This window comes from Nomascus leucogenys, chromosome 13 (genome assembly GCF_006542625.1).
Source record: "Nomascus leucogenys isolate Asia chromosome 13, Asia_NLE_v1, whole genome shotgun sequence".
Taxonomy (NCBI): domain Eukaryota; kingdom Metazoa; phylum Chordata; class Mammalia; order Primates; family Hylobatidae; genus Nomascus; species Nomascus leucogenys.
In genome coordinates, this window is record NC_044393.1 from 17,629,470 (window position 1) to 17,650,935 (window position 21,466).

The 21,466-nt window shown below is 43.0% G+C and overlaps 1 protein-coding gene across 9 annotated transcripts in view; it reads left to right on the plus strand.

The window, feature by feature from the left end:
* ELMO2 (engulfment and cell motility 2) overlaps positions 1 to 21,466 on the plus strand; it is a 66,542-nt gene that overhangs the window by 5,218 nt on the left and 39,858 nt on the right. For 3 of the 9 annotated variants that reach the window (XM_012511914.2, XM_003253680.4, XM_030825380.1), the window contains exons 1-2: positions 7,848 to 14,245; positions 20,084 to 20,962. The exons of 2 other annotated variants lie outside the window; for them this stretch is intronic. The gene's annotated coding sequence lies outside the window, so the exon portion shown is untranslated. Of the gene's footprint in view, positions 1 to 7,846; positions 14,246 to 20,083; positions 20,963 to 21,466 lie in introns of those variants that run through there. 4 more of the 9 variants (XM_030825376.1, XM_030825378.1, XM_030825381.1 and 1 more) reach the window with 4 other exon arrangements.

Below are 21,466 nucleotides of genomic sequence, written 5' to 3' on the forward strand. Positions count from 1 at the left end.
GGGAATGCAGATATCTCTTCAATATACTGATTTCCATTTTTTTGTGTATATACCTGGCAGTGGGATTGCTGGATCATGTGGTAGCTCTATTTTTAGTTTTTTTAGGAACCTCTGAATTGTTCTTGATATTGATTGTACTAATTTACATTCCCATCAACAGTGTATGAGTGTTCTCATTTTTCCACATCCTCACCAGCACTTGTTATTGTCTGTCTTTTGGATAAATACCATTTTAACTGGGGTGAGATGATGTTTCATTATAGTTTTGATTTGCATTTATCTGATGATCAGTGATGTTGAGCACCTTTTCATACACCTGTTTCTCATTTGTATGTCCTCTTCTGAGAAATGTCTATTCATCAGATCTTTTGCCCATTTTTAAATTAGATTATTAGATTTTGTTCCTATAGAGTTGTTTGAGCTCCTTATATATTTTGGTTATTGATCCCTTGTCATATGGATAGTTTGCAAGTATTTTCATCCATTCTGTGGGTTGTCTCTTCATGTTGTTGTTTCTGTCACTGGGCAGAAGCTTTTTAACTTAATGTGACCCATTTGTTCATTTTTGCTTTAGTTACTTGTGTTTGTGGGGATCATTTCTAGCCTTTGATTTAAAATGAGATACAACACTTCCTTTCACTTGAACACACAGAAGCCATTGTAGGGTCATTAATTGGCCTAATTTCAATATTCTGTGTCTCAGGGAATAGGGAGGCCCAAGGAGAAGTAGAGAGATAAGGGGATGGCTGGTAAGTGGATCCATAATATTTATGGATCAAGTTCACTGTCATATGGGCATATTCATACCCCAAAACAATTAAAATAGTAACACCAGAGATTACTGATCACAAATCACCGTAACAGACACAATCGTCGTGAAAAAGTTTGAAATATTGTGAGAACTACCAAAATGTGACACAGAGACATGAAGTGAGAACATGTTGCTAGAAAAAAAATGGTGGAGTTGCTCTATGTAGGGTTGCCACAATTCTTCAATTTATAAAAACACAGTAGCTGGAAAGTGCAATAAAACAAGGTATGCCTGTACAGATTTAAATAATTGTATTAGAAAAACAAAACAAAGGTTTAAAAATAATGAAGAGGTCCCAGGTAAAGATACAGATTGAATATACAAGCTTAATTTTGTTCCCACTGAAACACCTATTAAAAATAGAGGAAAGGGATTTTGTTTTCACCTTGATATTTTGTAAATGTCAAATCCTCAGAAAAGGCAGAAGAATGCTACAATAAACATCCATATATGAATCACCCAGGTTCACCAGTTGTTAAGATGTTACCACACTTGCTTTATCTCTTTGTCTCCTTTTTATACGTATGTGCATATACATTTTTCCTGAATAATTTGAAAATAAGTTACCCATGTTATGACACTTCACTCTTAAGTATATATCCCCTAAGAATAAGGACAACCTCCTATTGTCATAAACTGGCCTCCGTAGAAGGGAGACTCAGAGATATGCATGCAGGAAATTTATTAAGGAGAGCTCTTGGGATCAGCATCTTGGAAAGGGAAGGAAGAAGGATCAGGCAAAGTGAGGAAGTGGACTGTGATACAGATTCAATAAAAGTAACAGCCATCTCCTTGAGGAGCTTTGAAACTGTAATGGCACTTCAGGGTTGTCCCAAGTTGGAGTGAGGGGAGCTGGGGCTTTGTGCCTTCATGTCCATCAGTAATAAGGCATGAACTGCCTTGGGAGAGGGCATGACCTTGGGTGACCCTGGACTCTTCAACCCAGGCACCTCCTGAAGAGCGCTGATATCTGATGGCTATTTGCTGGCAACACTGCCAGCAGCTATAGAAATAAGTCCTTCACTCTTGAGGGGGAATCTGGGCAGTACACCAAGTGTCCACTACAGTCTGCCCCTTTACCACACAGAGCCACTTTTTCACTTAGGTTCCAGGAGCTACAACTCCAGGATTCCCATGGGCATCTTTCCTGGGAGAAACTTAAAAGGAAGGTTAGAGGGAGACACTACCAACCCTGCCAATGCAGCTGGTCTCAAGGCCACAACTGATATTCTTGCTCAGTGTGTTCAGGATCCAAAGATTAGTTTTGATCTGGAAACAAACAAAAAGTTTGAGTAGCAATATCCACATCACATGGGTTGGATTTTAAGAATAAAATTCCAAACTGGATAAAGAGGGATATTATTACTACAAAATTTATGAAGAGGATTTAATGAACATAAAACTTTATGCACCAAACGACATAGCAAATAAATATAGAAAGCAAAAAAGTATTAGAAATATAAAGAGAGCCTCATAAAAATACAATTTCGATGGGAGACTTCAACATGTCTGTTTCAAAATCAGTAGCTCTAATAGGAAAAATGGATGCATAGAAGGATTAAAAATAGAATCGGCAAACTCAAATAAGTATTTCTTCAACTACAGAATATAGATTTTTATACATACATGGAGTATTTACCAAAATTTATCTTCTATTTGGTCATAAGGAAAATCTTGAAAAATTAAATAAATTAGGTATTTTAAAGGCTATCTTTCCCATTCATCATCCAATAAAAAGAGAAGTAAATAATTTAAAATATTACCAAAATATGCTAATGATTTGGAAATTAAGTGTAAGAAATACAATGTTAGGTAACCCTTGGATCAAATAAAATCAAATAATCAAAATCAAAAATAAATTACAAATTATCTGGAAAACAATGGAAAGGAGACCTCGTCATTCAAAAGCTAATGGAAGACAGAAAAAGCTGCAGTCAATGGAAGTTGTGTAGGCTTAAGTAACTTTGTCAATAAATGAACTTAATACTTGTCTATGACTCAGTTTATGTATTGCTACAGATCCATAGCAACCCTGTACCCCACGCTTCCTCTTCTGACATCAGCCATTGCCCTGCTTCAGTGAACATCACACAGGTCTTACCATGTAAACCAGGTATCAAACTTTAATGTGCATACAGATCACCTAGGAATCTTGTTAAAATGCAGATTCTGCTTCAGTAAGTCTGGAGGGGAGCCTGAGAATTTGCAATTTTTTTTTAAGACAGGGTCTTGCTCTGTCACCCAGGGTAGAGTGCAGTGTTGCAATAATGGCTCAGCTCACTGCAGGTGCACACCACTGAGCCTGGCTAATCTTTTTGTTTTTGTAGAGTCAGGGCCTCACTATGTTGTGCAGGCTAGTCTTGAACTCTGAGCTCAAGCGATCTTCCTGCCTTGGCCTCCAAAGTGCTGGGATTACAGGTGTAAGCCACCACAGCTGGCCGAGAATTTGCACTTCTAAAATGCTCCCAGGTTCTTCTGATGCTACTGGTCCCCTACGCACACATACACACACACACACACACACACACACACACACACACAAACTTTAAGTAGCAAGGCTATACATCATCACCCAAAAGCAATCAGACGGACAGAAATGGCCTCTCTAAGGTTTAGTTAAGGTACCAGCTTGGAGATGACACCTTTTGGGGATGAGGTGCTTTCCTCCAGAATATGGTACATACACTGAATTAATGGCCAATATACGGTGTGATATCCCCAGGAGCAAAGGATTGGAAGTAAGATTAGCCTCTCTCAAACCAGCTGGCTATTTGGGGCCATTTTGGCCATTCATGCCAGTTGACTAGCAGATAAAGAAAGGATGGTTTTACCCGCTGAGATAATCCACCCTGGGATAATCCACCCTGTAACATGAGGAGCTAGGGTAGCTGCTACACAATAAGAATCCAGGAAATCCCTGGGCATCTCTTAGGACTTCCATGCAAAGGACAGTCCTAAATTCCTTGCAGCAACTACAGTTAGACAAGAGCAAGGGCTCAGATCCCTCAGATCCCTCAGATCCCTTGAGGAAGAAGGTCTGAGTGACTCCACCAGGAAGCAACCCATTTCAGTTGAATAATAGCCAAGAGGGAGGGAAATCCAGAATGGGTAGCAGAGGAGGAAGACAATGAATTGGAATTACTATCCTGGAACAGGTTACATCAGCAAAAACTGTACTTGGTTTGCCAACCCTCTAAAATTGCCAGAAGCTGCAACAAGTCACCACCTTGGAGGACTGACTTGCATCTCTCCCCTAGGAGACAAAATGAAGGCATCGTTCTTATATGTGCTCCAGATATTATAAGAGGGTGAAAGTAGGTCGGAATGGTGCAAAGTGGAATGTACCAGACTTGGTATGCACTGCCATAGATCTCTCTGTGATATCGTCTCCCTAAGCCCCATACTCACCAACCTCAGGCCTAAACCCCTTGCCTTCAATCCTAGATAGAAGAAATCTACAGGGGACAGCAAGCTAGTCCCTGGTCATGGAACCAGGTCAATGTCTCTGCCATTGACTACACTATAGATGGAGGATCCCCACAGTGGCACTGTTGGAAAAGGAGAGACAAGCTACTGCCAGCACTAGCTAGATTGGTCTAGAAGGCTCTGGCTTCCCCAGCTGCTATCTGGAGAGACCAGGTAATACAGCCTGAATGTGCTGGAGGGTTAATGCCCTGTGGGGAAGACTTTGAGCCACAGGGAATGAAACGAGACAGGAGGGAGTCATGGTTAAATTCTACTCACTTTCTCCTCCTGAGGATGTTCCAAGACAGAGTAGTTCATACAAGTTCTCTGAAGATCTGAAGATGTACTGTGAGTCCAAGCAGTTAGCTTCATTAATTACAAAACTCGGGTCCTCTCAGTAATGCCTCTTATCTTTGCACTTCTCCTTCTTGCCTCATTTTTCCCTCAGTATGGTTTCTCCGAGGTTGCACTCCCCAGTGAGGTGTTAGCATACAAACTTGCCAAAGCCTCTGTTTTCTAGAGAATCCAGGCTAAAACAATATTCTTGAGAAATAGAAAAAGGACAAGAAAATTAGCTGGGGGGAAGGGGAAACTCATTAAGATGGAAGATTATATTTTAGAAATAGTAGAGGGAAATAGCAGGAAAAAATAAATCCAAAATCTATGTCTTTAAGGAAAAAAAAATCCCAGTATATCAGTCAGGATTCTATATTACAAGCAACAGAAGCTGATTTGGATGATTAAGCAGAAAGTAAGTTTATTAAAAAGATATTGAGTAGCTCACAGTATTTTTTTTTTGAGAAGGAGTCTCGCTCTATTGCCCAGGCTGGAGTACAGTGGCATGATTTCAGCTCACTGCAAGCCTCTGCCTCCCAGGTTCAAGCGATTCTCCTGTTTCAGCCACCCGAGTAGCTGGGACTACAGGCATACATCACCACGCCTGACTAATTTTTGTAGGCTTCACCATGTTGGTCAGGCTGGTCTCAAACTCCTGACCTCAAGTGATCCACCCACCTCAACCTCCCAAAATGCTGGGATTATAGGAGTGAGCCACCATGCCTGGCCAAGTAGCTCACAGTATTATTGGGAGGGCTGAAAAGTCAGATTCAAGGTTAAGCAATGCCCAAAGAATACCCAGTGCTAGCCTGATAAAGAAACTGCCACTGCTGTCACCACCCACCAAAGGCAGGGCCTTGACCTCGCAACCTCTTCTGGAACCGCCACCATCAAAGCGGGTTGCATGGGCCTACGTAAATAAAACCTCCATGCAGAACTTGATCCCTCATGTAACTGACTTCCAATTCATTCTACAAACGTCAAATATGCACATCTTAACTGTGAGAGAGATTGGGAATTTGAGGTCTAACTCCTACCCTGGAGAGGTGAAACTCATGATTGTGAATTTCCCCCAACAGAAAAGGGCTATTCAAAGATGATGGCAAGTGATGAATAAGACAGATGTCTACTATGAGAAATAAAATAGATATACCCCTCATGAGGAAGATAAAAAATAAGTGAAAAAGAGCAAAAATGTTTAAGAAATAGCTCTGGGGCAACTGATCATCTGAAATAGAGCTGTCCAATAGAAATATAATGTAAGCTATGCATGTAATTAAAATGTCTTTCTTTTTTTTGAGACAGGGTCTTGTTCTGTCACCCAAGCTGGAGTGCTGTGTCTCTAACACGGCTCACTGCTGCCTCAACCTCCCAGTATCAAGCGATCCTCCTGCCTCAGCCTCCCATGTAGGTGGGACCGCAGGCATACATCGCCATGACTGGTTAATTTAAAAAAAAAAATTTTTTAAAGATGGGATCTCACTATGTTGTCTGGGCTTGTCTCAAACTCTTGGACTCAAGCAATCCTCCCACCTCAGCCTCCCAAAGTGCTGAGATTACAGGCGTGAGGCACCATGCCTGGCCTAAAATTTTTCTAGTGGCCACATTAAGAAGTAAAAAGAAATATACAAAGTTAATTTACATAATATTTTGTTTATTCTAATGCATCCAAAACATTCACATTTCAACATATGATCAATATAAAAGTTATAAATTAGACATTTTACAGTCTTTGTTTTCCATACTGAGTCTTGGAAATCAGTGTATATTTTAGACTTACAGCCCATTCCAGTTCTGAAGAGTCATATTTCAAGTGCTCAATAGCCACAAGTGGCTATGGCTACTGTATTGGACATTGCGGAGACAGAAGAAATAAAATTGGGACTTTATTTTATGTCATTTAGACAGAAATGAGCTCCAGATGAATTAAAGACTTAAATCTAAAAAATGAAACCAGTTTAGAAGAAAACGTGACATTTTATCAACCTAGTACTTGATGAGATCTTTCCATTTAACTGCAAATCAGATGGCAGATAAAGGGTTAATACCTATGTGCATGTCAGAATAAAAATGGTATCAGAATAAAAATAATCAAAAGCTATCCTAGACAATTCCCAGAAGAACAAGTCCAAATGTCGAATAAATGTAAAAAGATGTTCAGTCTCCCTAGGAGTTAAGGAAATGTAAATCATACAACAATGAGTTATCACTTTACTCACATCGGACTAGCAAATTGGGAACATGATAACACCTACTACAGGCTGGAAAGGGACGCTCTTCACCACATCGCCAGCAGCTGTGACCTTGTTGGAGTGCGATCTGGCAACGTATATCAAAAGAAAACAACTCCACACTTTCTTTCACCCAGCAATCCCACGCATGGGAATTCTTCCCATAGAAATAAAAACACCAGAATATATGTGTCTATGGATGTTCACATCAACAGTGATCATGATTGCAATGGGGGGAAAAAAACCTGAAAACAATGTGAATGCCCACAGGAGAATTACTGAGTAAATTGCAGTACATTTATATCATTGACATAATGCAGCCATTTAACAAGAATAACTTAAACCTCTGTCTACTGACTTGAGAGCACTTCCATCTTCCATTTCTGAAAGATGCAGAGAAATTTATAAACTGTGGTTCTATTTTTGTAAGCTATAGGAAGAGAAATCTACATATATATGTATATATTTAGATACGATTTTATGAGCATGAAGAAAGATATAGATGGATACAGTCACTCTGCTAGCAATGTTACCTGGGAAGAGGAGAAGCAGGCAGTATCATTGGAGAGAAAAGGAGAAATAAAAGGTTAAAAGGAAAAGAAGCTCTTATTTCAAGTCAGGACAATTTTTGTAAAGTTATCATGTGTGTTTGAAAAAGGCAAACATTTATCTCTATATAAATTTATTTGGTTAAACTTGGTGGGCTGGGTGCAGTGGCTCATGTCTGTGATTTCAGCACTTTGGGAGGCTGAGGTGGGTAAATCGCTTGAGTTCAGGAGTTTGAGACCAGCCTAGGCAACGTGGTGAAACCCCACTTCTACCAAAAATACAAAAATTAGCCAGGCATGGTGATGTGCACTTGTGGTCCCAGCTACTTGGGAGGCTGAGATGAGAGGATTGCAGGAGCCTGGGAAGTTGAGGCTGCAGTGAGCTGAGATGGCACCACTGCACTCCAGCCTGGGTGATAGAACAATAGTAATAAATAAAACAACATAGTAAATAAAATAAATAAAATAGTAATAAATAAATAGTAATAATAATAAAACCTTGTTGATCATGGTACTAGATCTTTGTTTCTTACTTGATTTTTGACTACTTGTTCTGTAGACTTCTAAAGGTAAAGTTTCCCACGAAGCCATGGATTTGTTTTCTCCTTATAATTCTCAGTTTTTGTATTACACATTTCAGTCTTATGTTACTAGGCACACACAAGCATAAGGCTAAACTGATTAGTAGATTGAGTATTTTATCACTATGAAATATTATTTTTTGTCTTTTTGAGTAACAGTGATTATTTTTGCCTTAAAATGCGTTTTGTCGAATGGTAAGATTGCTTGTACCACTTGCTTTCCTTTTCCTGGCATTTTCCCAGTTACCTTTTCCATCTCTTTATTTTCAATCTTTCTGTATTACTCTGTTTTACTGTCTCTTATACAACAACCCACGGTTTGACTCTTTTTAAACTCAATTCAAAAGTCACTGTCTTTTAGCAGCAAATTTGATAGTCATATTTATTATGGTTACTGATATATTTGCACATTTTCTACCAATTTACCTTGTGCTTTCTATTTTATATGCTGTTTTTGTGTTTTTCATCCCTGATCTTTGGTTAGCTGCTAGCATTTTACTTGTTCCCAACTAATTTTTCTTCTAACGACTTGAAAAGTATATGTTTAGTTCCTGTATCTTTATATTTTTATACACATAGTTACGCATATTATTAATTGACATCCAGAGCTAATGGTATAAATAAAATGAGGCTCCTAGCATGCTTTTACTTCTCTCTCCTACCTCCTTTCCAGAATTCATAACTCTCCATCCTGAGTTATCTTAGATTTTAGTTTATTATTATAGGTTTATTGTTATAATTTATTTAGACTTAAAAGTAAACTTTACTGATTCTGTTGCTCACCTGTGCTTCTTATATCCCTTTTTTTCTTCCTAGATTTATTTTCTCTTTGAATATATTTTCTACACCATGGTTTCTCAACCAGAGGTGATACAGCACCCCCTCCAAATGTGGGGCTGTTGTGTATTGTCACAGGGAGGAGAAATGCTACTGGCATTTAATGGATGATGGTCAAGGACACTAAGCAACCTGCAATGTGTGGATCAGTCTTACACAATGAAGAATTGTTCCACCCCGAATGCCAGTGGTACCCTGTTGAGAAAGGTTACTCTATGTGGACAGTGAATTATAAAGTTTTTGAATCTGTTTGTGTGGCTTAAAATGTCTTTATGATGTCCTCACATTCACTTGCAGTTTGGCTGGTTAAAGAATGTTAAAAGAACACTTCAAATTAAACTTAATGGAGTTTAACTGAGGAAGAAGAGAAAACAATTCACAAGTCGGGGCAGCCTCCAGAACCACAGTAGATTCAGAGAGACTTCAGGGATGCCTCATGATCAGAACAAATTTATAGACAAAAAAAGGAAAGTGACACACAGAAATTGGAAGTGAGGTAAAGAAACAGCTAGATAGGTTACAGATTGGCATTTGACTTATCTGAACACAGTTTGAACACTGAGCAGCGTATGAATGATTGGAGTATGGCTGCTGGGATTGGCCAAGACTCAGCTACTGTTACAGATGCATACTCCTAAGCTAGGTTTTCAATCTTGTCTATTAAGTTAGGTTATGGTTAGTCCACAAGTATAGAGTCCTTCTCAGGCCATATTTAGTTCACTTTAATAAGAATCATAAGTTCACAAGTATTTTCACCAGAAAACTTTAAAGATGTTATTCTGTTTTCTTACTTACTATGTTGCAAATATGAAGTCTGGTATCAATCTTATTCTTATTCCATCCTGCATAATTTTTTCACTCTGAAAACATTCAGAGTTTCCTCCTTATCCTTAGCGTCCTGAAATTTCATCATGATTTACTTACATGTCAGTCTTTTTACATTCTTCCTGTAAATATTCACTGCTTCCTTTCAATATGAGTATTTCCAATTTCTAAGAAATTGTCTTAAATTTTTGCCTTGTTTTAGGCACTCTGCTTCCTTAATTTTCTTCTCTCCTGTAATTCACATTAAGCAGATAGTGGAACTTTTACATCTGTCATTCATGTCTCATAATATTTTGTTCATTCTACCCATCTATTTATTGTTTTGCACTGCATTCTGGGAGAACTACTTAGCATGATATTCTGGTTCACTGATAATACTCTTCAATCCATTTTGCTATTCAACCCATCTATTGAGATTTTTATTTCAAGAATAATTTTTTTAATTTCTAAAACCTCAGTGCATTTTTTATTTTTTTAAAAAAATGAATACAGTAGGCTCTGCCATTTGTCCAAGGTATACAATGATACTTATTCCATAGTCTGGTTCTATTTGCTTTCTTTACTTCCTCAGGTGTAAGTTCTTTGGTTTGTTGTTTTTGATGTTACTGTTTCATGTGTTGGGTTTTCCAAATATCTGGTGAACTCTTGGCTATGTTTTTATTTTGAAGCTTAAAATTTCTTGTCAGCCTATCAGAAAGTGCTTTCTCTGTTCACCACAGTCTAACTCCAGGGATAGAATATAAATTTGTTTTCTGGACTTGGAGACCTCTGTTTCTCAACCTACCCACCCAGGACACAGTTTTGCATTCAGACTTACTGCTGCCATCTGTGGGGAGTCACTTATGTAACTTACTATTTAGCCAAAGCAGGGTGGATGGGAGGGAGCTGGTCACCATGCCTGATGGCTTCTATTGCACCACTCCAAATCAATGCCCTATGTTCCCAACTTCTCGGCTCTAGGTATGTACCACCCTTGGAATGACACCCATTAGTTACTGCCTTGGTGTGTTTGAGGCTGTTTTCACTTCTCTTTAATCTCATCTTTTGTAGTTTCTAAACCACTGGAGGCATGCCTTCCTGATTTTCTGTATGGTTTTGGAACACAACACACACACACACACACACACACACACATTTCTGTTATTTCTAGATATTTAGGGGTGGGGCAAGGCTACTGTTAAGTGTCCCATCTGCTATCTTGACCCAATCATCCACAGATCACTTTTATGAGAAAAAAATGATAATAGCTACTCCTGGGACCTGCCTCTGTTTCAAAACAGCTGTTTCTGCTGTGACTTGATGCCTTCTGGCTGCTCCTCCTTTTCTTCCAACAAAATTTACAGTAAAGCCAGGCCTGCCTTTGTGGGAAGGCAGCCATAGTAGAAAGACTGACTTAGCATAAAGGGCATGACAGAGGGGACAGAGCAGAGGCTGTGGAGTCAGATAGGCCATCTGCTAGCTCTGTGACCCCGAGCAGTGGTTGCACTAGCAGGAATAGTAGTGCTAATCTATTAAGTAACAAGCATATATTATCTGCTATGTCCCAGGCAATATGCTATATGAACTGTAATCCCTGATGTATCTTAGAGGTAGGATTATTATTGTCCCTGTTGTACAAATGAGAAAAGAGGCCAGAGGGGTAAGTCTCAACCTCATCATCTGTTAAACAGGAATGATAAGACCTACCACTCAGTTTCATTATGGCAATTAGCGTTAACGTGACGCCAGGCATGTGTTGCACACCAAATACCTATTTGCCGAATAGGCAAAAGTGATATAATATATGTAAAATACCTGGCACATACATAGTAGGTATTCATTAAGTGGAAGCATATTACCATTATTATCATTATCCTTATTATTAGCATTCACTGAGATAATGACATTCAAGGATTTTATGTTCTTGGTTTCAACTATGTAAGAACGCCACCACCCCTCCCACCTTCAGATCTATGACATGGACTGATTTATAACTTTGCTGAGGCATGAATTTGAACTACAGGTAGCAAGGCTGGTGAGTGGGAGTGGAAATGTGCCCAGCATCTGTCTTCCAAAATGGGTTTATGTTTTTAATATATGACACCAGTTAACCTTCACCACTACCCCAAAAGGCAAATATCATTATTCCAGTTTTATAGGATGATAAACCTGAAGAAATTGCAAGCTATGGTCACAGGGCAATGGTTTAGGACTCCAGGCTAAGCAGTTGGATGGATGGACATGGTTCTTTGTGACTCCAGAAACGAACTCTCTGGGACTCAGTTTCTTTTTCTGTAAAATAGACCTTACAGTGACTCTTTTTTCAACTCAGTTGGAATTCTACTCATCACTCATGCTTCAATGCCTAGTACAAATGCATTGTGCCACTTCTAAGGATTAGAACCATTCAGGCTGAACTGTCCCCACATGTCCCCACATTCCGCCACTTCCTCCGGCCCCTCATTCACCAAAAGCATCACATGTTGCTAAGAATCAGCTGATTGTACATGCATCTGCTCCCACAACCAAACGGAAAGCAACTTAAGAGAAGCACTTGAGGTGGCAATGAGATGAGTCCCCCAAATTTTAGAAATGAGGCTGACCTCTGATAATTAAACACTTTTTAAAAACTGGACAGAAACAGAGAAATATGTCCCCTGTTCCAGTTATTAAGCTGCTGGCTCTCCGCTCCAAACCTACCTTTCCATAACCTGCTCTGTGGTGCTGGAGCTGGAATTCTGAAAAACTGCACTTCTGGTTCACCAGCAGCTCTCTTAGTCTCTGCTAATGGGGGTGCTCAAGGGAGCTACAAGTCTAGAAGAGGAAAAGGCTTTGCTCTTTCCTATTTGCTTTTTGTGGAATTGTTTTGAGCATCACTTATTCACCTTGGCAACAGCGGTGCAGTGTCTTCTTGTAACACCAGCTGAGTCCAGTTTGCAAGTTTCTTCAAAACTTGCAGACCAGATTCTAAGTCTTAATAATTCCAATGTCTTTTCTTTGTTTCTTTCAGCCCTAGAGGTGGTAGATGCTTTCTGCAGTCACTACCCCCGTGAGACCTTAGAGTTCTTTTGATCCTTTCCAGAGACCTACTTAACAACTTTATACCCAGTTAACAATTCTTTATATTGACTTATGTCTGTTCAAATAACTGGTGTGGTTTCTCTCTCATGACTCAACCCCGATTGACACATTCCCTTGAAGGGGCAGAACATCCCCTGAAACAAGATGCAACCGTACACCTAACTAAAGACATAAAATCTTCAAAGAAAGATAATGTCCTTCAGAAAAGGGTTTGTCGGCCATAGATGCCTGGCCCAGGGAGGGTCAGAATAAACCCCAGGATGACATCTTCAGCAGTGACAAGAGAACAGACCACCACCATCGATAACCTGGATGACTGTAAAGACCCCTGCTACAGACTGAATAGCTGCTTCATGTGCCCCCTACCCTCCACCCCACCGCCCATTCATATGTTGAAAACTAATCCCCAATGCGATTGTATTTAGAGTGGGCCTTTTAGGAGGTGATTAGGTCATGAGTGTGGAACCTTCATGAATGGGATTGGTGCCCTTATAAAAGAGAATTCAGAGAGCTCCTTTCCCCTTCTGCCATATGAAGACACAGTTGAGAAGATGGCCATCTGTGAACCAATAAGGCATCCCTCATTAGACATCAAATCTGATGACACTTTGATCTTGGACTTCCTAGCCCCTAGAACTGTAAGAAATAAATAGTTGTGGTTTATAAGCCACCCAGCCTATGGTATTTTGTTGTAGCAGCCTGATCAGCCTAAGGCAACCTCTACTGGAGGATAAAACCACCCCTTAGTGTCTGCAACCAGCTGCATTTCTTGCTTCTTTAAGCACAAGAGCCCTTTGATGGTCAGGTATAGTCTGGATGAGCAAAACAAACTGTTAATCTTACATAGGTTTGGGGAATAATTTGTTTGGGGATGAGGTTGGTTTCCAAGCAGAGAGAGGGGTGACACCAGCCTGAGAAACATACTCACTGCAGTGAATCTGGGGCAGCTTGGCTGATTCTCAAAGCACAGACTATCACTGATTGGCTGGTTTCAGATGCAGATTCAGTGAGATGAGTTGCCATTAACCTATTAGGTTTAAGACCAGTTCTGGTGGTTACTTATTACTAAGGCCATAGAACAATCAGTCTTTTCCTATGAGGGTGGGGGCTTTTTAATATTCACATCCCACTTGGACTTCTTGCTTCCATCTTTGTATTCTACAAGCTAGTCTCAACACAATCTGGTCACAGCAACCAACTAGATATTTTTCAAAACTTAAATCAGATTTTGTCATTCCCCTGTTTGCAACCTTCCAATGGATTCCTATCTTACATAGAATAAAACTAGCCCGCCAACAAGGCCCTTAGTAGTAGCTGCCTTCTCCTTAACCCTTCTCTTTTCTTCTCTCTGCTTTTGTAATCCAACCACCCAGTTGAAGTCATGATTTTTTTTTTTTTTTTGCTGTTCCTTCTACCCAGAACACCCCACCTTTCACTTCTTACCTGGAAAACTCCTATTCATCCACCAAGTCTCAATAGAATCATCACCTCCACAGGGAGGACCTCCATGACTACGCTCTCCTCCTGCTTTGATTGCTGGAATGTGGGGAGGTGAGCCTAATCATTTTCCTATTACATTTATCACAGTTTATAATCACACCAATATGTTTACTTCTTTATATGCTGTCTGTCTCCCCTGTATCACTGTGAATGCCAGGAGGACAGGGACCATGTTTGTTTTGATCACTAACATACAGCCACTAACTAGCAGACACGGAGCACTCAACAGATGTTTGTGGAAAGAGTAGATAGACAATCATATGTAGAGGTCTTCCTAGACAAACCAGAGCCTCGCCTCATGGTCGCTTCCCGCAGCCAGCCCTCCACAGCCAGGCCTTCACTTCCTCTATCATGGCTGCCTCAACTTTTCAACAAATGGGCCGCTGCTCTGGACAAACTGAGCCAGTTCCGTAAAACTCAGGGAGGTGTGTAGTGAAGCAAAGTGACCATACACCGGTTAAGGAACCCCCTAACCCGCCCCAGGCTCTGGGTTCCAGGACTCAGCTACAATTGAAGAGGATGAAAGCAATGGATGGCGAGACGGGGTCTGGAGTCAGCAAGACTAGCTCATTCTCCCCACCCCAACAATCACTCACACACACGCACACACACACACACACACACGCGCGCGCATCTGTTCAGGACATTAAGACCAACTCTCATTGACTGAATACCTCTCTGAAGTAGAAGCAGGACCTTTACTTGCTTTTCTTTGTGTAACCCCTGCACCAGACTCATGAGTTAGTTCCTACTATTATCCCAGGACCCACAGTAAGGATGGCAGTATTCAGCCAGGATAGCCACACCAACTGTTAAAATATTGAAATTCTTCCATATTCATTGGTAAATAGTAGCTGCCTCAAACCACTCTTCCCCAGCAACCCTGACCTCATCTTCCACCTCCAATGCCCCACATTCCAGTAAGTAAAAGGGTTAAAGCCTTGGCTATACTGTGGGGGAGGCAGAGGGACTGTCTCCTGGGACCCTGGGGGTGGGGGGAACTGTCTGTTCTGATCTGTCAGTACTGGTGCCTCCCTGGGTGCTAAATGTTTTGCATTGTTCATTAGGACTGTCTGCTTTGTTGTAGCCAAACAAAATGTTGTACTGTTGTAATATTGTTACTATTGGACAAGCAGATCCCAGGGGCCAAGCTGAGCACTGGCTGGGGGCTTATCTCTGGTTCAGACAGATGCAGGGGATTCTAAGGCCAGCCACCCAGCGAGTCTACAGCCTCCCTGAGCTTGAATACAAAAAGCAGCAAACTCACCACCAAGTCCCAGCCTGGTTACCATTTTCAGAAGCACTGAGCCCTTGCTGTGTGTCTGCTCTGAGTGAGGCTCTGTACAAGGAGACTTGCCAGGGGGCACTCCAGACCCAAAGAAGGGCAATGTGGTCATTTCCAGGGCACAGACCTGGAAGGTCAGAGTCCACTTGTTCAAGCCCCAGATCTGCCACTTAATAGCAGTACAGCAAATGACCTAATCTCTCTGTCAGTTTCCTAGTGTGAGAAATCGAAGTCATAACAATAATTCCTAATTCAGGGGGTCAGGGTAAAGGTTAAATTAGATGCAGTATGTAAAGTCCCTAGGAGTAAATAAATTAATGTAAAATCCTTAAACAGCCCCTGATCCCCATCCCAATGTTATATTGCTAAGTGGCAGCTATTATTTTTATTTACTGTGTGCATTAGAAATTTTGCAAATCTCAGCCAGCTGCAGTGGCTCATGCCTGTAATCCCAAAACTTTGGGAGGCTAAGGCAGGAGGATCACTTGAGCCCAGGAGTTCGAGACCAGCCTGGGCAACATAGTGAGACCCCCATCTCTACAAAAAACTTTAAAATTACCTGGGCATGGTGGCGCGCACCTGTAGTCACAGCTACTCGGGAGGCTGAGGCAGGAGGATCGCTTGAGCCCAGGAGGTCGAGACTACAGTGAACCATGATCGCGCCACTGCACTCCAGCCTGGGCGACAGAGTGAGACCCTGTCTCCAAAAAAAAGAAATGAAAATTTTCAAATCCATTGCTTCCCCAATCTCACACACACACAGACACACACACACACAGACACACACACACACACACACACACACACACACACACACACACACACACATCCCCACACACAACCGGCTTGCTTGATGTTGGAAAGTGGCTTCCGATGCCAGCAGAGGGCGCTGGTCTCCCGCAGGCGGCTTGAGCACGCCCTCCGGGGGCTGACAGCCACTGCTCACCGAGAGAGTCCGGCCCCTTCCTGGGCTCACTCACACAAATACACCATAACCACCTCCCCCGCCCCCCAGTTCCTGGAATAACGATCTTCGCAAATTAAGTTATTGTGAGTTATGTGAACCCCTAGCCTGCAAGCGCTGGTGCTAGACTGGCTGTCTGCCTCCTGCCCTTTTGCTTCCCGTTTCAAGAACCAAGTCACCATGAATTTTCTTAAGGATACTTTGTTCGCCTGTTTTAGCCATTTTTCTTCTCTTTCTATCTGAGGCAGAGAGTGGTCTTAAGGGAGACAGCGCGCTATTGCAGAAAAGACAGAGGTCTTGAAATTAAATAGAGCCAGCTTTAACTACTGGCTTCACCACTCAACCGGGTAACCATGGGCAAATGTCTAAAGTTTCTGTGCCTCAGTTTCCTCGTTTGTAAAATAAAGGTGATAGCAGTATGTGCTTCGTAGAAACATGAGGATCAAATGAGATAAATCGTGTAAAGACCTTAATACATAGTCTCATCTATATCCAGGATTAATAAGTGTGAAAAAAAATGAAGAAATAAGTGTGCAGTGGAATGCTGTTTCCACTGAGTGGTGTAAAGAGAAAGTCAGACTGACTGAGTACCAGCCAGGCTGAGGTGCCTTAGCAAGCTTTTCACAGCTCTAATCTTCAATCTTTCTCATCTGCAGAATGGGCACACTAATATGCCACAGAAAGTTGACAGTTTTAACTGTGATAATGTGTATAACAGCCTCCAGTATAACTCTTGGCACATAGTAAACCCATGATAAATGCTAGTTGTATTTCCTTTAGCAGATAAATGAAGGTTTTGACATTTATGAGCTACCATGTAAAAATCCTTTTGGGATGGGCACAGTGGCTCACGCCTGTAATCCCAGCACTTTGGGAGGCCAAGGTGGGCAGATCACTTGAGGTCAGGAGTTCGAGACCAGCCTGACCAACATGGTGAAGCCCCGTCTCTAATAAAAACACACACACAAGAAAATTAGCTGGGTGTGGCAGCAGGTACCTGTAATCCCAGCTACTTGGGAGGCTGAGGCGGGAGAATTGCTTGAACCTAGCGGGTGGAAGTTGTGGTGAGCCGAGATCACGCCACTGTACTTCAGCCTAGGCAACAGAGCAAGACTCCATCTCAAAAAAAAAAACAAAAAAAAAGAGACTTTTGGTGTGGTGGCAGGGATTGTATTTGAAATAATTCTATATGAGGAGGGCCATGATTAATCTGTAAGTGTTTAGAAAAATTTAAGTGTAAGTCAAGTTCATAGAGACCTTCCATTTACCCATAGGTCATTTTTGTTTATTCAGTGATGCAACCATTATTTTACATGGTCAAAATAAGATGTTGACCCCATATTATGTACTATAATAGATATGTTCTAGGTAGCAGAGATACAGCTATGAACAAGACAGCCAAGATCTCTGCCATCATGGAGCTTACAACTAATGAAGTCAGAAAACAAAACAAAGTAATATGACATGCAGTGCTAGGGAGAAGACTAGAGCAGGTTAAGGGAAGAGAGGCGTGGAGGGGCTGGATGATAGGAGACAGAGTTGTCAGGCAAGACTTGGAAGAGGAGATAACAGAGCATGGCCTGAATAAAGTGAAGATGGAAGCCATGTGATGAGCTGGGGGAAGAGCATTCCAAGAGAGGGAACAGCAAGTGCAAAGGCACAGAGATGAGAAGAAACTGTGTGTTCACAGAATGGGACATTAGTATGTAAGACTCAAACAGTAAGTTCGGGGGACAGCGGGAATAGATTAAGTCTGAGAAGTAAAGTGCCAGATCATCTAGGGTCTTGTAGACCATGGTAAAGATTTTGTCTCTAAGCTCCCCACCACTCTAAAGGTGGGCCATATTGGCTAGATGCAGTGGCTGGTGCCTGTAATCCCAGCACTTTGGGAGGCTGAGGCAGGCAGATCACTTGAGGCCAGGAGTTGGAGACAAGCCTGGCCTACATGGTGAAACCCCGTCTCTACTAAAAATACAAAAATTAGCCAGGCGTGGTGGTGCGCACCTGTAGTCCCAGCTACTTGGGAGGCTGAGGCAGGAGAATCTCTTGAAACCAGGAGGCGGAGGTTGCAGTGAGCGGACATCATGCTGCTGTGCTCCAGCCCGAGTGACAGAGGGAGACTCTGTCTCAAAAACAAAAAACAAACAAAAATCAAATGGATTTAAGAACTGAGAGGGGTAGATAATTCACTCACACAATAAGTACTTATGGAAGGCCTACTATAATTTTACAATTTTATAATTTACAATTTATTGAGCACTTAAATGCAGACATTTTGCTAACTGTTGTACATTTACAGTGATCTCATTTCTCACAACAATTCATCAAGGCTGGTACTGTTATTCTCCCCATGGTACACATGAGGAGACAGGCTCAGAGAGATCTAGTAACTTACCCAGGGACAAACAGCTGGTAAATAGCACAAAGGTCTATAAGGCTACAAAGCTCAGAATCTCTACTATCCTCTCCCATGTGCCAGACACAATTGCATTTGTGTAATCATGACATTCAGCTGCAGGTACTCCTCCTATTTGATCCCAGCCTGAAAACAGGGCACCTGAACCTAGTTGCCCACTGGGAGCAGCTGAGGTGGAGGAAGAGGGATCTGGAACTCTGCATTTCTGTGCAGTCTTGGTGGAGCTGTCTATCAAGGTGCCTGCCCTCCTTAGCTAAAGTGTGGACATGTTACCTGAGCTCAGCCAATCGAACCCTTGCTCCAGGGACTTTGACTCATCAAAGACAACTCTGGTCAAGAAAGGGAAGAAAAATATGGAATTGATTCACTTGCCTGCCTAAACTCTCAAAGCATCTCCACTTTCTGTCCTTTTCTAAGCCTGATTCTCCAGCTTCCTGTTACCTCTGTGAGTTAAACACTAGCCTGCCAATAAAATCTTTTTCGGGTAAAGTTAGGCAGAATTGATTCCTAAGACTTGCAATCAAAGAACCTCCACTGGCAATATTAGGGAAAAAAAATGACACAGTCTTGTAAAGCTAAAGTGAGTGATTCGTTCCTTGGATAAATATGTTATTAAGCAGGGCCAGGACTAGGATGAAGCAAACTGAGGCACCCAGGGTACAAAATTTAAGGCTTTCATCCTCAGTGTTGTGTGAGTGCAGGGTTGGCTCTAACAGCCCTCCCTGCTATCAAAGTTAATAATAAAAGGAACGGAGAAGATCATTTCTCTTTCAAATAAGAGTATGAAGTGAGTGTCCCAAGTAGGCAGGTAGCATTTTGCACCTTCTGTGCTGTGGCTCTGTCCCCTAGCACATCATCATCATCATCACAAGGTCAAGGCTGGGTCCAGCCAGTGAGAAGGAGAAAGAGTAACTCCTGCCAGAGCTTTAGCAATGTTAGCTATGGCTAAGCCTCAACCTCCCCAAGCCTCACTTTATTCACCTGTAAAATAGGACTAACAAAAATCATCTTTAATTCCAAGATGTTTTGAGGATCAAATGAAACAACATATGTAAAACTGCTTTGCAGACTGCGCAGTGCCCTATAAGTGGTAGTAACTACATCGTCTCTTTGCTGAGTATCAGTTTCTTTATCTGCAAAGGGACAACTGAATACACACCTCCCAGGATTGTTGTAAGAATATGCTAGACGAACGATTAAAGTATAAACTTTGGAATCCAACAGGCATAGGTTGGTATCTTGCGCTGCACCTCACCAGCTGTAAGATCTCGGACCCTCTCTGAGCCTCAGTTTCATCATCTGCAGCGAAGGGATCACGGTGCTCCCTCCATCACAGGGCTGCTGTGAGCATGAAGAGAGACAGCAGGAGTGAGTCCTTGGCGCGGTGCCCGGCCTTGTTCCGATCCGCAGGTGCAGTGACGAATGCCACCTCCCACGGATCCCTTCCAACAGCACAGCTGAGTTGTACCCTTCTGCCTCTGCTCAGCGCCCACGGTCAGCCCTGGGTGCCGGTATAATTAGCTCCAACTCGGTGGTGAGCAGCGCGGCTGCTCACAGCCTCTGACACGACTGTCACTTCCCACTCAGTTCCCCAAACCACAGCTATCTCCACTGTTGAGTGTGCGGTAAGTGCCCGCTGGGCACAGGGCGGAGTGCTACCAGAGGCCCGCTTAGAGCTCACAACCTATGATTTGACACAGGGAACAAAAGCCTTTTCCTTCACTCTAGGACTGCATACCAAAAAGAAAAAAAAAAGTTTGGGGGAAAAAGAAAGCTGCCTCTTGGGTTTGCTGGGAAATTACGTTCCTTCAGACCCTGCAGCCCGCGAGGGAAAGGCGTCCTGTTTCTTTAAGAGGCCTCCACTAGGGGGGCGGGGACGGCCGGCGTTTTTCCCCTCTACCGGCAGCTGTGCCCGCCCCTTCTTGAGTGACAGACAAGCAACCTAATTGAAGAAAGAGAGTTCAGCGTGACGGCGAGTCGGAGCAATAGAAGCCGGGCCCGGCCTGTGCGGGGCGGGGTCCCAAGAAGGCGGGGCGGGCGGAGGCTGGAGGAGCCGCCGAGCGGAGACCCGGGAGCGGGAGCTGGGCCTAGGTCGGCGCCCTGGTGAGTGAGGGGCGCGCTGGGGGCTGGGGCGCGGCAGGCGGTGGAGAGGGGCCCGGCCCGAAAGACGCAGGGAAGAGAGGCCGGGCCGAGCGTTGCGGCCTGCGTCTGCCCCGGAGGCTGAGGGGCTGAGAGGGCGGGCCTGGGCTGGACCGGGCCGGTTCGTCAGGCCCCCGAGGGGTGGCGGCCCTGCCGGGGCCTTAGGAAGGGAGGAGAGACCGGGTCCTGGACCCAGAAGGGGCGTCGCGTGGCGGAAGCGGGCGGGCCAGGCAGCCAGGCGCGGGGGCTGGTCTGGGCAGCGGTCGGAGGGAGAAGGAGGGAGGCGTTGGGTGGGAAGATCAGGGAGGGAGAGCAAGGAGAGGGCTCGTGGCGGGCCCGCAAGAGTTGAAAGCCCGGGGTCATGCTCGACCTGGACCCGGCTGCCCGCGTCCACCAGTCCGCCCCGTGGATGCTGCCGGCGCAGTAGCCCTCCCCCGGTGCATGTACTTTCCACCTCCTGCGCTCACC